Raw genomic sequence first — 15,122 nt, 5'->3', positions numbered from 1 at the left:
AGCCTGACTAGAGTAGCCGAGGCTGCTTTGCTGTGATGCAAATTTATCTGTACAATCTGCACCCGGATTGCAGCCATAATGATGACTACATTCCTGGTACCTCTATGTGCCTTCTTCTGACTTTCACCATGGTCTTTCGCAAGCTCCTTGATAGTTGCGTTTGGAATCCCGCAGTGCAGTCTGAAGTTACAGGCTTTCAGAACAGAGAGTGATCGGTCGTCTATCAGCGCAACGAAGTGGCCACTTTTCGCGTCCCTGCTCTCACTGCCCCGAGCGACAACCCACTCTCTGGCCTGCAGTCCTGCATTCTGTTTCTCAAGGAAGCACAGTGCTTCTTGAGCGGTTAGATCTAGGTCTTCCACATGTACCACAACCCTGTGCTTCTTGGGAAGCTCCGAGGCTGCGACCACATGTACAGTAAGCCCAGCTATTTTATTTTCGGGGAAAAGGCTTTTCAACCAATTTCCCGTTTCCTCATCAGTGCAGTACACCATTGCCACACCTTCTCTTTCCCAGACACCGTTGAAGGTGGGTGCTTTCACCCCGTCAGGTAACGCCAGAATGGCCCTCTTCAGGAGTTTCTTCACCTCCGTTACCTCTTCAGTGCCCAGTTTCTGATCCGGATATGACTCCGGCATAACTGCAAACTTGAATGAGCTCGCAGTATTCTGAGCATATGTGCCCTGATCCTGCGTTCTCATTCTCTTTTCTTTCGGTCTGACTGAGGGGCTTGGCATGGTACGCTCCGATGGAAGGCGTTTTATTGCCTTCCTCACAGCCCCCTCCCCCTTCCCCTCATCGACTTTCGCTGCTGCATCCGCAAAGGTTGCAATTGCCCCCGAGGTTTGATACAGCTTCGCTCTCTTGCGACGTCTTCTCTCGGCTCCACTCAGTCTGACCCGATTCACATCGGCACCAGACTGGTCAGCCTTGTCAGACTTCGTGTGTTCGCCATCGCTGGCCCCACCCGAAGTTTCTTCTTCAATACTGAGATTTTTTAGATTGGTTTCCATTTTTGGTCCCACGAGTACCGCGGTTAAGCGTTTTCACCAGGTGCATTGTCGCGATTGCCCAGGGCTTGGCTTGTCTCGGGAGGGTTACACCCAAGACTACTCTCAGAGGTCGCCCAGGTTTCTGAGAGGCACCGTTAGCGACACAGCTCCCCCTGTGCTACGCATCCTTAGGCACGGTATGGCCGAGGCCATCGCTTACGCCGCTCACACACATGGATTGGGTGGGTTCCTCTTAGCGACCACGGGCGGCGGTAGTTCTTAAGACCCCCACTGCCCGCGACCAAGCCCCCTCACTAACGACAAAGTGGGAACCCAGTGGAGGGGGAGATGTACGGATATGGACGCAAAAAATGGATTTGATGAGTGAGCAGTGATGCGTTGGCCTATGGTTTGAAAAGGTGGAGATGAAGTGCATGATTGGCAAGTGGACAGTAAACCACGTGGTGTTATTTTGATAAAGGTGCACAGTAAGTTCAAATCTTTAATATTTATTGGATTGGGAATAGAAATCAGATCCTATTTGTTTTTTCGCGTCATTTGTATGAACAATATTTAATAGAAAATTTTTCTATGAAATTCTTGGATGTGAATTTGTCCCGCTGTATTTTCATCAAGTTTCTCATAATAAAATCCAAGAAAAAAAATCATGGGAAATGCATTCTCAAAATTGTTGCATTTTCTGTTGAATATCTCGTATAAAAATGATACCAAAACAGATAGAATACCCAATAGAATAGAATTCTAATAGGATTTTTAAAGGAATCCAATAGGAATTTAAGAGAATCCCAATTAGAATTCAATAGAATTCCGTGGAGAAAGGGATAGATTTTTCTACTGAATTGTTTATACGCGTTTTAATGCAAGTTGGGTTACGTATGAGAGGCACTAACTCCTATGATTTTTTTCCCACATCTTTCCAGATCTAAACACTCACTCATAATTCACACATTGCCGTCTTTTGATTCCGCTGAAACGTTTTAGAGGTGCTGTGGAGGTTCTTAGGATCCAGCTTCAGTGGGGAAACTCGTTTGAGGTAAGATCCCTTGAATCCCTTGAATTCCTTGTGAATTGTAAGGTTTTTTTTTTTTTGTAAAGTCAAACTCAGAATTTGGGCTTTTCACCCCAAAACATCCACTTTTCGGACATTTTGCGTCTTTCAATTTCATGGAAACTTTCTTGAGGGGCTGAGAGGCCTGGCATCTATTTTCGGTCAAGAAATTCATTTGGCGCATGATCCCTTGACTATGAGATTTTTTTTTGTGAAATCAAACTCAAAATTTAGGCTTCTTACCCACAAACACTCACATTTCAAACATTCGCCGTCTTTCAATTTCGCTAAAATTTTCTTAGGATTTAGGAAGTTGGAAAATTCGTTTGAGATATGATCCCTTGAATGTGAGAATTTTTTTCGTAAAGTCAAACTCAAAATTTGGGCTTTTCACCCACAAACACCCATGCTTCGGTCATTTGCCATCTTTCAATTCCATGGAAACTTTCTTGAGGGGCTGGGAAGATGCCTCGCATCCATTGTCACTCAAAAAATTCGTTTAGGTCATGATGCCTTGAGTGGGAGAATTTTTTTTGTTAAATGAAACTCAAAATTTGGGCTTTTCATTCCCCGGAATTTACTAAAATTTTCATGAGTACTTGAGAAAGTACCTAGGATCCTTTTATAGTGAAAAAATTCACTTGGGGTGTAATCCTTTGAGTATGAGATTTTTTTTTTTTTATGTAATCAAACTCAGAATTTGGGCTTCTCCCCCACAAACACTGATATTTCAAACATTTGCTGTCTATTAATTTTGCTGAAACTTTTGTAAGAGCTCGAGAGAGTGCCTAGAATCTCTCTTCAGTGGGAAAATTTGGCGGGATATAATACATATAATATAATATATTTTTCCCGCTGTATTTTCAACAAGTTTCTCATAATAAAATCCAAGAAAAAAAAACGGGAAATGCATGCCCAAAATTGTTACATTTTCTATTAAATATCTCGTCTAAAGATGACACAAAAACAGATAGAATGTCCAATAGAATTCTCATAGAATTTTAATAGGATTTTTAAAGAAATCCAATAGAAATTTAAGAAAATCCCAATTAAAATTCAATAGAATTTCTTGGAGAAAGGGCTAGATTTTTGTACTAAATTTTTTATCCGGTTTCAATGCAAATTTGGTTACGTATAAGAGTCAATAGTTCCTCTGTTTTTTTTCCCACATCCTTCCAGATCTAGAATTGTAGAAAAAAGTGAGCGGTAATCCGGAGAGCCTCAAGTCTCGATTTTGTTGAGCAAAGTTCCAGGACTTAGTCGACGTATTTTCTTAGGCAGGAATATGGAATTTCCTCTTGTTCAAGGTGAGAATACTATATCAGATGATAAAATTATCCACTGCAATTTTGATTTCCATATATAGTAAAGAAGATGCTACATGGACTTTCTCGAGGAATTTTTCAATCATGTTTTATATAATTTATTTCAGAGTTGAGGAGCAGAGTTGAGGACTGGGATTTTAATCATTTAATTTCTATATGAAACAATCGTGGAAAAAAGCAAATATCGCTCCAGTTTCGAGGAACAATATTGCCCCAAGAACCGGCAAAGTGAAGTCAATAATATAAAATAAATTGAATCAGTGGACCCAAAGTAAATAAAATTATCCAAAACTCAAATTGTCACACACATAGATGCAGAAATGACTCTGGAAATATCATTTTTTCACGTTTCATAACATTCTACATCATTTCTAATCAAAATAGGAAAATCGAAGAACGCGACAAAAATAATGCTGAAACTCTGTTGAGTGGTTGAGGAGGTGCTGAAGAACCATCTCCAGTTGAGAAATTCATTTACGATATGATCCCTTGAGTGTGATATTTTTTTTTCAACATCAAACCAGTGATGCCAGATGGGAAATCCCACAGGTCCCCCACTCCTTCCTTAGTACCACTGCGCAGCCTTTAGGGCGCAGAACGTCTGGTGCTCCGTCTGAATCGTTTGAATTCGATCCGCAATGACGGTATGACGATACTCCGGTTACTTTGATGACTGTTGTGAAGGAGTTAGTGTTTAAAATGACGTAAATGAGTAAATGAATGATTAAATTTCCTAGAGGTTGAATATTGTAATGTTCAAATTCTTCCGGGATCACGAGGAGATAGTGTAACTTCACAAATGGCTCAAACGGAAGGTCGATTTCATGAGGGTCAAACGGCACGAGGTTCACAAGGGCCATGAGGAGGAAAATCAAATTGCACGAGGCTCACGGGGGCCACGAGGAGAACATTAAATTTCAAAGGTCAACTGTCGACAAGGGTCAAAAGTCGGGAAGGCTCACGAAGGCCAGGAGGAAAAAATTAAATATCGCAAGGGTCAAACTTTGCGGAGCTCGCGAGGGCTACAAAGGGAAAATCAAATTTCACCAGGTTCGTAGGGCGTGAGGGCTGATGAGGGAAACGAGGGCTACAAGGGGAAAATCAAATTTCACTAGGGTCAAACGTCGTGAGTGCTCACGAAGGCTACGAAGGGAACAAGGAGCACAAGGATCACAAGGGTTATAAGAGGAAAATTAGATTTTGCAATGATCCAACTGTCATATGAACAGTGGTATCAATTATTGAGCGTTATTCAACTTTCTACGTTTATTATTTGGGGCCCTGAAAAGGGCCGGCCGGCTCTAGAAAGAACCATCTATGGAGTTTTGAAGAATCTGAAGAGGGCTAAAAAAAAATTATGGATTAGTCAAAAGTTTCTTGATATTCTACAGAATCCTGGAAAGAACTGATACGTGAACCAGCACAGAAAATGTGATTAAGATAAAAGTCGACTAAACTTTTATTTCTCACAGAATATAACTATAAGGGCGTCGAATAGTTGACGTTGGAAAGGGGAAGAGTTATTGAAATTATCAGTCAACGCGCACTGTCAAGGCTAAGGGGTTGTGATAAAGCAAGTGAATGCGACGAGGCTGAAAATGAATTCTAGTATTTTATGACTTTTGTTTAGGATACAAATTTTCCAAGTTTCTTTACTTGCATTGTGTAATGCAAAAAGAAACCGAATGGGGCGGTGATCAGCGATAATCAGGCGATAATGATCTAACAGAAAAATCCAAATGGAAAAATTCTAACAAAAATTCAAAATCTATTGAATTCGGCCGGTTGAATATCGAATAGAATCGGCGCGAAATGCAAATAGAATTTTTCAGTAAAATTCCAATAGAAATATTATAGAAACCCTATAGAGTTCCAATTGAAATTCGTCATACGTGGGAAACGTTCCTCAGAAACTTCAGAAAGACTTCAGTCCGAGGTGCTTTTATGTATGTAGTGAATGAAAAATGCAAAATTCTGACACTTTGAGCGATGAACATTTGGCGAATATTGGGCTGTAATACAAGCGCTCTGGTGCAGTGGTAAAGGATGGACGCTTGAGTGCTAACGATCCACGTTCGATTCCCGGCGAATTCTTTTTTTTTCATTTTTGTTTATATCAATTATTATGTTGCATGCTTGACTCAAGCGATCTTTGATTTTCCCCTCGTGGCCCTCGTCGGCCTGATGACAGTTGACTCTTATGAAATTCATTTTTTTCCTCCTGACCTTCATGAGCCTCCTGTAAGATTTCATTTGGCCCTTGCGGCCCTGGTGAGCCTCGTGGAATTTAATTTTCCTCGTGTGAACCTCGTTCCTTTCGTGGCCCTCGTTTCTTTCGTGAGCCTCGTGGCCCTCGTTTTGTTTGTGAGCCTCATAGCCCTCGTTTGTTTGCTGAATCTCGTGGCCCTCAAGACAACTTTTTTCTGGCAGCCCTCATGAGCCTCTCGACGTTTGACCCTCGCGAAATTTAGTTTTTCTCTCGTGAACCTCATTTCTTTCGCGGCCTCGCTTTGATGAGACTTGTGGCCCTCGTGAGTCCTCGCAAGGTTTACCTCTTATGAAATTCCATTTTTTTCTGACAGCCCTAATGAACCTCTCGACGTTTGACCCTCGTGAAATTTAATTTTCCCCTCTTGAACCTCGTGAATCTCGTTCCTTTCGGGGCCCTCATTGGTTTGGTGAGCCTCATCGCCCTCATGAGAAATCGCGAGGTATGCCTCTTGTAAAAGGCCATGTTTTTCTGGCCGCCTTAATGAGCCTCTGGACGTTTGACCCTCGTGAAATTTAATTTTCCCCTCTTGAACCTCGTTGCTTTCGGGGCCCTCGTTTCTTTGGTGAGCCTCGTGGCCCTCGTGAGATTTACCTCTTATGAAATTCAATTTTTTTCTAGCAGCCCTCATGAGCCTCGCGACGTTTAACCCTCGTGAAATTTAACTTTCCCCTAACTTCAACCCTCCTCCCTCTCAGTGTTCCCTTAGGCCCTTGTTTGTCACATTCAGTCTTACCTTCTATTCTTACTTTCAGGCCTAAACCTCGCGACCCTTCATTTTGACTCTTATTCCTGATTGTATATTTTACCTGTATTCAATTCCGTATTTAACGGTAATTCATACCTTCGATTAATGAAATTTGTTCGATTTTTTGTTTGAAATTTAGAAAATAGTCAAATAATTTATCATGTTAATTTTTTATTAACTATTGATCAAATAATTATGTATGTTTGGACATATATTATCGGTTATGCAAATAATCATTAATCTTTCCAGCTCGACTATAGATTGATAAATTATCGGAATTTGAATATTGGATGATTGGTAAAATAATTCAAATTTTTATAAGTTTGATGAATTGAAAATTTCAGAAATTAAGGCTATTTGAAATTTATGGCTATGCCGATGTCTGATTTTCAGGTTTCAATCTCTTTTTTGAGATTTCCAACAGAATTTTCCGTTCTTACCTTTACTTCTTTAATCAATTATGTCAATCGAATTGTTTTTCAATCAATCATGCCAAATCAATTATTTAAAGAACATGTTAAGCTTGTAAATTTTCGACGGATACAAAGAAATCAGCTACAAGGAAGATAGATTGGGTAATTAATAAGTAGAATGGTGCACTAATATAATCAATACTGCACTCGTGTAATAAATATAGCATTAGTGCATCACTATTCTTCATTTATAATTATTTTTGTTTTGCATTATCTTTATTTTCTCCCTATTCAAACGATTTTCCGGAATTTAATTCGCTGGGTTATAGCCACAGGCTTTGCGCCTCTCCAGTAGTGGGGACCTGGGGAGTACGCGAGAGAACTGCGCACGAAATTCCCACGCGTGGGATTTTTCCCCTCATCTGGCATCACTGCATCAAACTGAAAATTTTGACTTCTCACCCACAAACACTTACATTTCAAACATTTGTCGTCTTTCAATTTCGCTGAAACTTTTGTCAGGTCCTGAGAAGGTGCCTAGGATCCATTTTCAGTTGGGAAATTCATTTGAGATATCATTTCTTGATTCCTCTTTTTTTGTGAACATTCCGGACATTTTGGACATTTCTCACATTTCGGACATTTGGCGTCTTTCAATTAAGGAAGTTGGAACATTCGTTCAGGATACGATCCCTTGAATGTGAGAATTTTTTTCGTAAAGTCAAACTAAAAATTTGGGCTTCTCACCCACAAACACCCATGTTTGGGACATGTGCCGTCTTTGAATTCCACTGAAACTTATTGGAGCGGTTGAAGAGGTGCCTAGGATCTATCTTCATTCCAAAAATTCGTTAGGAATATGATCCATTGAATGTAGAATTAGTTCAGGTTGCCTAGGATCAATTTTCAGTTGAAAAATTCCTCGAGTATGAGAATAATTTTTTTTGTAGAATCTAACTCAAAATCTTGTCTTTCCACCCACCAACACTCATATTTCAAATATTCGCCGTCGTTCGATTCCGCTGGAACGTTTTAGAGGTGCACAGGAGGTGCCTTTCAGTTGAAAAATTCATTTGGGATATGATCCTCTGAGATCAGATCTTACACAAGAATATTTTTTTTGTGTAATCAACCTCAGAATTTGGACGTCTCCCCCAAAAACACTTACATTTCAAACATTTGGCGTGTTTTCATTTTGCTGGAACTTTTGTGAGAGGTCGAGAAAGTGTCTGGGATCTTTCTTCAGTTGTAAAATTCGTTTTGGGATATAATATCTTGGATGTGAGAATTTTTCGAGTCAAATTAAACTGAAAATTTGTGCTTTTCACCCACTCAAACTCTCAAAGCACTCAATTTGTGCTTTTCAAACACTCACATTTATGACATTTGTCCTCTTTTCATTTGGCTGAAACTTCTTTGAGCGTTTGAGGAGGTACCAAGGATCCATTTTCTGTTGAGAAATTCATTCGGGACATGACAATTTTTTTTTGCGAAATCAAACTTAAAATTCGGGCTTCTCACCCCCCAAGCGCCTACAGTTTTAATATTTGCCGTATTTAAATTCTGTTGAAATATTTGTGAGTGTGTGAGTATCAATTTTCAGTTGAAGAATTCATTTGGGATATGATTCCTTGAGTATGAGAATTTTTCTGTGTAAAACCTATCTTCCGCTGGGAAACTCGTCTGAGATATGATCCCTTGAATGTAAGACTTTTTGTTGTAAAGTTAAACTAAAAATTTGGGCTTCTCATCCCCCCAGACACCCACATTTCTAATATTTACCGTTTTTGCATTATACGAAAATTTTCGCGACTGCTTGAGGAAGTGCCTAGGATCCTGTTCCAGTTAAGAATTTCATTTTGGATATGATCTTTTGAGTATGAATATCTTCTTTTGTGAAATCATACTCAAAATTTGAGCTTTTCATCTACAAACTCTTACATCTCGGAAACTCGCTGTCTTTCGATTCCGCTGAAATTTTCTTGAGGCATTGAGGGAGTGCCGAGGATCGATCTTGAGTTGAAAAATTCGTTTGGGATATAATCCCTTGAATGTGGAAATTTTTTTCGTTAAGTCAAACTTAAAATTTGGGCTTCTCACCCACAAATACCCATATTCCGAATTAAATTTCACTGAAACTTTTTGAAGGGGTTGTGCAAAGTCAATCAGTATTTTCGTATTCTTATTAACTTTCATTGATAATTTTTTCCAGGTTTCTATATTTGAAATTTAAGTTTCGTATGTACTACTTTAATTTGGCTGAAACTCCTTAGAGCGGTTGACGAGGTGCCTAGGATCCATTTTTAGTTGAAAAATTCATTGGAAACATGATCTCTTGAGTATGAGAATAATTCAGACAGACAGACGGACGGATGAACAGACAGACAGACAGACGGACGGACGAACAGACAGACAGACAGACGGACGGACGGACGGACGGACGGACGGACGGACAGATAGACAGACAGAAAAAAAAAGAAAAAAACGAATTATCATGTCCACCTATCACTCTCACTATTCGTATATCCATGCGTCTGTCTGTCCGTCTGTCCAATTCTATGTATGTAAAATAATCAATGTTGTCCTTAGGGAATACTGGATATTCCAGGACTCAATAAATGAATCTTCTATCTATCTATCTATCCGTTCATCTGTCCACCGGTTTCTCCTTCGTTTCGTCATAGGACCTTTTTACGAGAAAGGTCGGAAATTTCGAAAAAAATACGCAAAAGCTCTAACACTATGCTATCACAGTAAAAAAAATTGTTTTTTTGTTGTCAAATATCGTTGGTTTTCAAGATGTGCTGAGTCTCAGTACGCGTACTATTAAATTTTGAATTGGAAATTTTTTCAAAAATTTCGCATCTTGTAGGGTGCAGGATGCAAAATTTTTAAATAATTTCTGAATTCGGAATGCAATTGTGCGTGTTCTAATGCTCAACGTATCTTGAAATTTTACTGACTCCTTACTAGGAACCTGTATTTTCAGAAAACTGAAAAAAATACGAAAAATTTATGGGTGCGTGGTTGAAAATCCGCGATATTTGACAAAAAAATACATTTTTGACTGTGATAAAATGGTGTTAGAGCTTATGCGTATTTTTTCCGAAACTGTGGACATTCTTTTTGGAAAAAGGTCCTATGTATTTTTCCCATACAACCCAATCGATACTCAAGGAAAATGAATGAATAGTTTTCGAGGAAAATCCGAAATATGAGTGTTTCTCATACACCGAGATATGAGATAGAGGGCTAAAAATTTGGGACGAGGCTTCTTTCAATGTTGCGAAAAAGCAGTCAAATTTTCAGACAAATCAAAAATTTGCCGCTGGATCAATGGTCGATGATTGGTGGAATGTGCCATATGGGTGTTTCCACAGAAACAATGATTTTTCACATCGAGAGTTGGTCAATTCCTAGAATACTTCTGGAGTGATTTTTTTTCCAGTTTTCGATTATATATGGTACTCAAAACATGTTCTGAAACTAAGCGTACTACAACTCATGAAGCGACCAAGTTATGACTTATCTACTGATAAATTGTTATTCGACACCAATCAAATTGTATACGCTTCATTATTTATTGATTTTTCTCAATACAGAGTGATTTTAAGGAAAAATCTCAAAAGAGGTTGTTTGAAACGCAACTAAAATTCCAGAACATTCTGGTCGACTATCGGCCTACTTCGAAAATCTCCGGGACCCTTCGGGTCATCAGTCATAAGTCACCGAAACACGCGCGAATCAGTTTAGGCTTAGCCTCTCACCATATAAGTCTAACTCGGGCAAATCACCTGTAGAAGTCTTACATCGCACCTCACCGAGTACAGTAGCTTCTTGAACCTCATCTAGCTCACGAGTAATCCAGTACATCACCGGTCTTTGTAAGATCACCGTTTCGTTCAATACATCACCACAATAATTAGTTAAAATTCAACTATTATCAGTGATTCAACTTTATTAAAATTGAAGACTATCAACAGTAGCAATTTACCAAAGAGTGTATAAAATATTAACGAGGTGGTTCGATCCCACGAATAAATAGTGATATTTTTATAATCTGTGCCATCATTAATTTTCTAGCATCTCCCTCCACATTTTTCTCCCACATCCACCCTAAAACTAGTTCCTCACCAAATAGAGGTTTTTTATGAGAAATTTCATCAGCTACAAAAAAGGTTAAATAACTTTTCCCCCTAAAACCATTCATTTCCGAGATAAATCTCGTATAGCAAAAGATATTTTCCTAGTTCCCTTTGACTGACTCTGAGCCTCAGCTGATGTTGTTTTTCTCTGTGACATCCTCATTGACAGATTTACCCTAATTTGATGTTGGGAGCATTGTTCCTCAAGATTCTGTAACGAGAAAAATCTTTGGCTCAAGTTTTAAAAGAGAAACAACTATTTTTCATACTCTGCGTTCATGGAAGATCACGGAACTGACGGTCACGGAACTGACAATTCGTGTTTAATTTAACCTCATTCGGTTGTCACTTGATATCAATTGAATGTCAATGAAAATGGAGTTTCGGCTACCAAATATTACAGAAATTTCGCCACACGAAGGAGAATTACGCGATAACAGAGTAGGAAAGCAATACGACGGAAATGACAAGTAATTTCATGACATTTCTTTTTATGGAAAAAACACCACTCCAATCCTATCACCGACAACAGAATAATCCACCAACCATGTAAACATCACTTGTCACAGCTGATTTTCAAAATCGAGATACGTGGTAGCGTATCGGCCAAGAAAAGTTTTGAAACTCGCCGCTTGCTACCGGGTATCTATACACGAAGCAACTACCCCCTCCACTACCACCGAAACACATTTACTGAATAAAATGAAAACGTGATACCCTACGAAAAAAATTGCCTTAGTTACATCACATAAATCCGCCACGAGCTTTCCATTGATATCACTATGCTCTTTTTCGACTTAATATTAAGGAAATTACACGTATAGCAACGGGATCATATCCACATTCCCGCATTTCACATTATCTCTGAGCACTATGTGTGAGATTTCGTTTTTGCAGTTGGTAGCAGTGCGCTCCAACCTCACGCGCAGAGGAGGGAGATTTGAATAGCGCATTGCTCTTTCTCTCTCCTTCTTAAATTCTACTCATTTGCATTTTTTACTCATCATCGACTTATGGTAAAAATTAATGAAAAATTGATGAACAAAGTCATATAGCGCTGTATATTGCATAGAAATGTTTCCCCTATCCTCGATTAATTTAGATTGTCAACTCAGTCCGTGAATAGCATGTGGACGAGTTTATTTCTGAGGTTATTTTACGCTTATATTTTACGCTTTACAGTTATGTTACCCTTGACGGAATTATCGATAAATACGTATGTTTCAGTCAGCGGATGGACAATGAAATCGTCGTTTCTGTGGAAATACCCATATAGATGGGTTCACATGAATTACTGGAATATTACCGTTCTATGTTTTTCCATCACAATGGGAAAAGCAAGTCAAAATTTGGTATGATTATGGCTTTCATAATATTGAAAGTCCCTATTTTGTATGGGCGTAATCGGCCGAACGGTTTCAGAGATATTGAACCTTTTGTGTAAACCTATGTTATCAAATATCTAACGAATTGCTCGACGAATTTTGATTTTTTTTTCTACAAAATACTCGTCTCGACGGCTACTATCCAAATCAATCGAAACATGTATGCCCGTTTATTCCAAGTTTTCGATATATTGCACTTTTTTGTGCGCACGATGGCTCGAGAAAACACGCAGGGGTACGGGCCTATTCGGTAAAAGCCATGTAACTGTTACTTTATTTGTCTTTTTTTTTTCGTTCCAGCGTAATTAAAATAGAGCACATATTCGAAATTCAAGTGTCTGAGTATGGGAAACTCAAATCTTTAGTTCTATTTCACAAAAACAATATTAGACTCAAGGGATCATAACTCAAATGAAAAAATCAACTGAAAATGGATTCTACGCAATCCACACAAGCATGCATACCCCCTTAACCGCTCAAAAAAGTTCCAGCGAAATAAAACAAAGAGGGAAAATGTCCGAAATGTTAGTGTTTGTGGGTGGGAAGCCCAAATTTTGAGTTTGATTTTACAAAACTTATTCTCACTTTCAAAGGATCATATGCCAAAGAAGTTCTTTAACTGGAGATAGATCCTAGATACCTCTTCAACCCCTCCAAAATGTTTCAGTGGAATTCAAAGATTGCGAATGTCCAGAATCTGAGTGTTTTGGGGGTGAGGAGTCAAAATTTTCAGATTGATTTTACAAAAAAAAAATTCTCACATTCAAGGGATGATATCCCGAACAAATTTTTCAACTAAAGACGGATACTCGGCACCCCCTCAACTCCACACAAACTTTACAGCGGAATTTTGATTTTGGTTTTGATTTGAATATTGATTTTGATTTGAAAAAAAATCTAATACTCAAAGGATCATATTCCAAATGAATTTATCAACTGAAAATGGTTCTAGGAATCCCCCAACCACTTACGAAAATTCCAGCAAAATTAAAATACGCTGGCTGAAGGCCCTCAGACGATGGCCTATTGTGAAAGATTCACTTTGTATTGTTCTTACAATAAATTCCGATAAAATATGAATTTAAATTGAAATACGGTCAATATTCGAAATGTGGGTGTTTGATGGGGGACAACCCCAAATTTCGAGTTTGATTTCACGAAAAAGATATTTACCATCAAAGGATCATATCCCCCCTCGAAGGATCATAGCCCTTCTAATAAATTCCAGCGGAATTGAAAGACAGCTGTAAAGGATTTTTGCCGGTGCTCCACCGGCAAACATCCCAAACTATTTTGGGCATCTCTTCTATCGCTCAATTAAGTCGGGCGCCAGCTGGATTTTCACGGAAAATCCAACGGTAAACCGGCCTCAGTGGATAACTCGTCTACCCTGAGGACTTTTCGTGGCGAGGCTAACAATGCCGAGCCAGCATCAGCGTAAAACGGAAGAGTGGGCGAGGTTCACCATACTAGGAGTATTTCACTCGATCGATCCTCGTCTCTTCAGCCGAGGGACTTCGATTAAGCGTATCTTCCAGGAGCCATTCCTCCATGTATCTTTCACCGAGGATGTTTCCATTCCTCTGACGTATTCCTTTCCTCTCCAGAGTGGTTCCACTCTGGAGAAGTCGACCATCACTTGCGAATCCTTCTCACTCCTGAGAGGCACATGCGACACAGGTATCCGGAGACTTGTTCTCACCCACCTATGCCCACCCCAACTCAACCTCAATGCTCGGTAAAAGCACTATCATCGCGGGCCAACACCCAGAGTACTCGTCGTGGAGGTACGTGCGATCGGGCCTCCAGGACTTGGCCTACTCCCGGCCCACGGATCCACGCCAACACCACTCCTTTCGTCCGAAGTGATGGATCCCTGAGGACATGGAATTAAAACACTCCACGTCCTCAAAGTAATCCGATCCTTCTGTTTGGGACGCCGAAGCGTCCCATTCTCTCGCTGTTCCGGACCTCGTCTTCACAACGGACCCCCATAATCCATAATGGACTAATGCCACTTTCAACCATCGTCGAGGACCGGACGATTTACATCCGCTCGACTCCAGTGCCTGTCACCGACTATCTCGAAATCTACTAGGGCCTTCTCCCCCTAGTCTGAACATCTCAGCGGCGGTGGGTCATCCGTTACCCCACCACCACCAATCAGCTCGACGGCAATCGAGGGGGCGCTAGTCCTCTCACCTAGCCGTTGGTCCCTAGTCTAAGTCGATAGCGCCTCTAGAATCGCCCAGTTGGAACGCCAGTACGTTTGCCCGTTTCCCCTAAACACAGCTGGGCGAGTTTCTAGATAAGGCGACAGGGTATCGACAGCCTCTCTATAATGTTCAGAAGCATGGTTTCACCCAAACCACGCCTCTTGGCATTATTTGATTGGTCTATTCACCTCACGCGCAGTTCACTTAAACCGCCGTTCGATGTCACTCTCATCTCTCGCTCAGCTTCTTCAGCTGGCGTTAGATGTCGCTCTCTCTCTGTCCCTCACTCTAACCATTTTTAACTCATGGGTTTTCGTGTTGGTAAAACAGTTTACCGTAACGAGCAAATCTCGTTACACAGCAAATAATTGAAATATGAGTGTTTGCGAGTTGGAACCACAAATTTTTAGTTTCCCTGGCAATCCAGGAGCGACGATGTAGCGTCATTGTTGTGTCGTTGATTTTTATTGTCGATTTTGGGGCTAAAAAAGGGGGAATGACCCCTAAAAACATTATAAAAGTTGATAGATGAGGTATTTATTCATATTGGTACCGTTAAT

Source organism: Diachasma alloeum, unplaced genomic scaffold (genome assembly GCF_001412515.2).
Source record: "Diachasma alloeum isolate Michigan unplaced genomic scaffold, Dall2.0 Dall_scaffold_00350, whole genome shotgun sequence".
Taxonomy (NCBI): Eukaryota; Metazoa; Arthropoda; class Insecta; order Hymenoptera; family Braconidae; genus Diachasma; species Diachasma alloeum.
Note: the sequence above shows the minus strand (reverse complement) of the source record.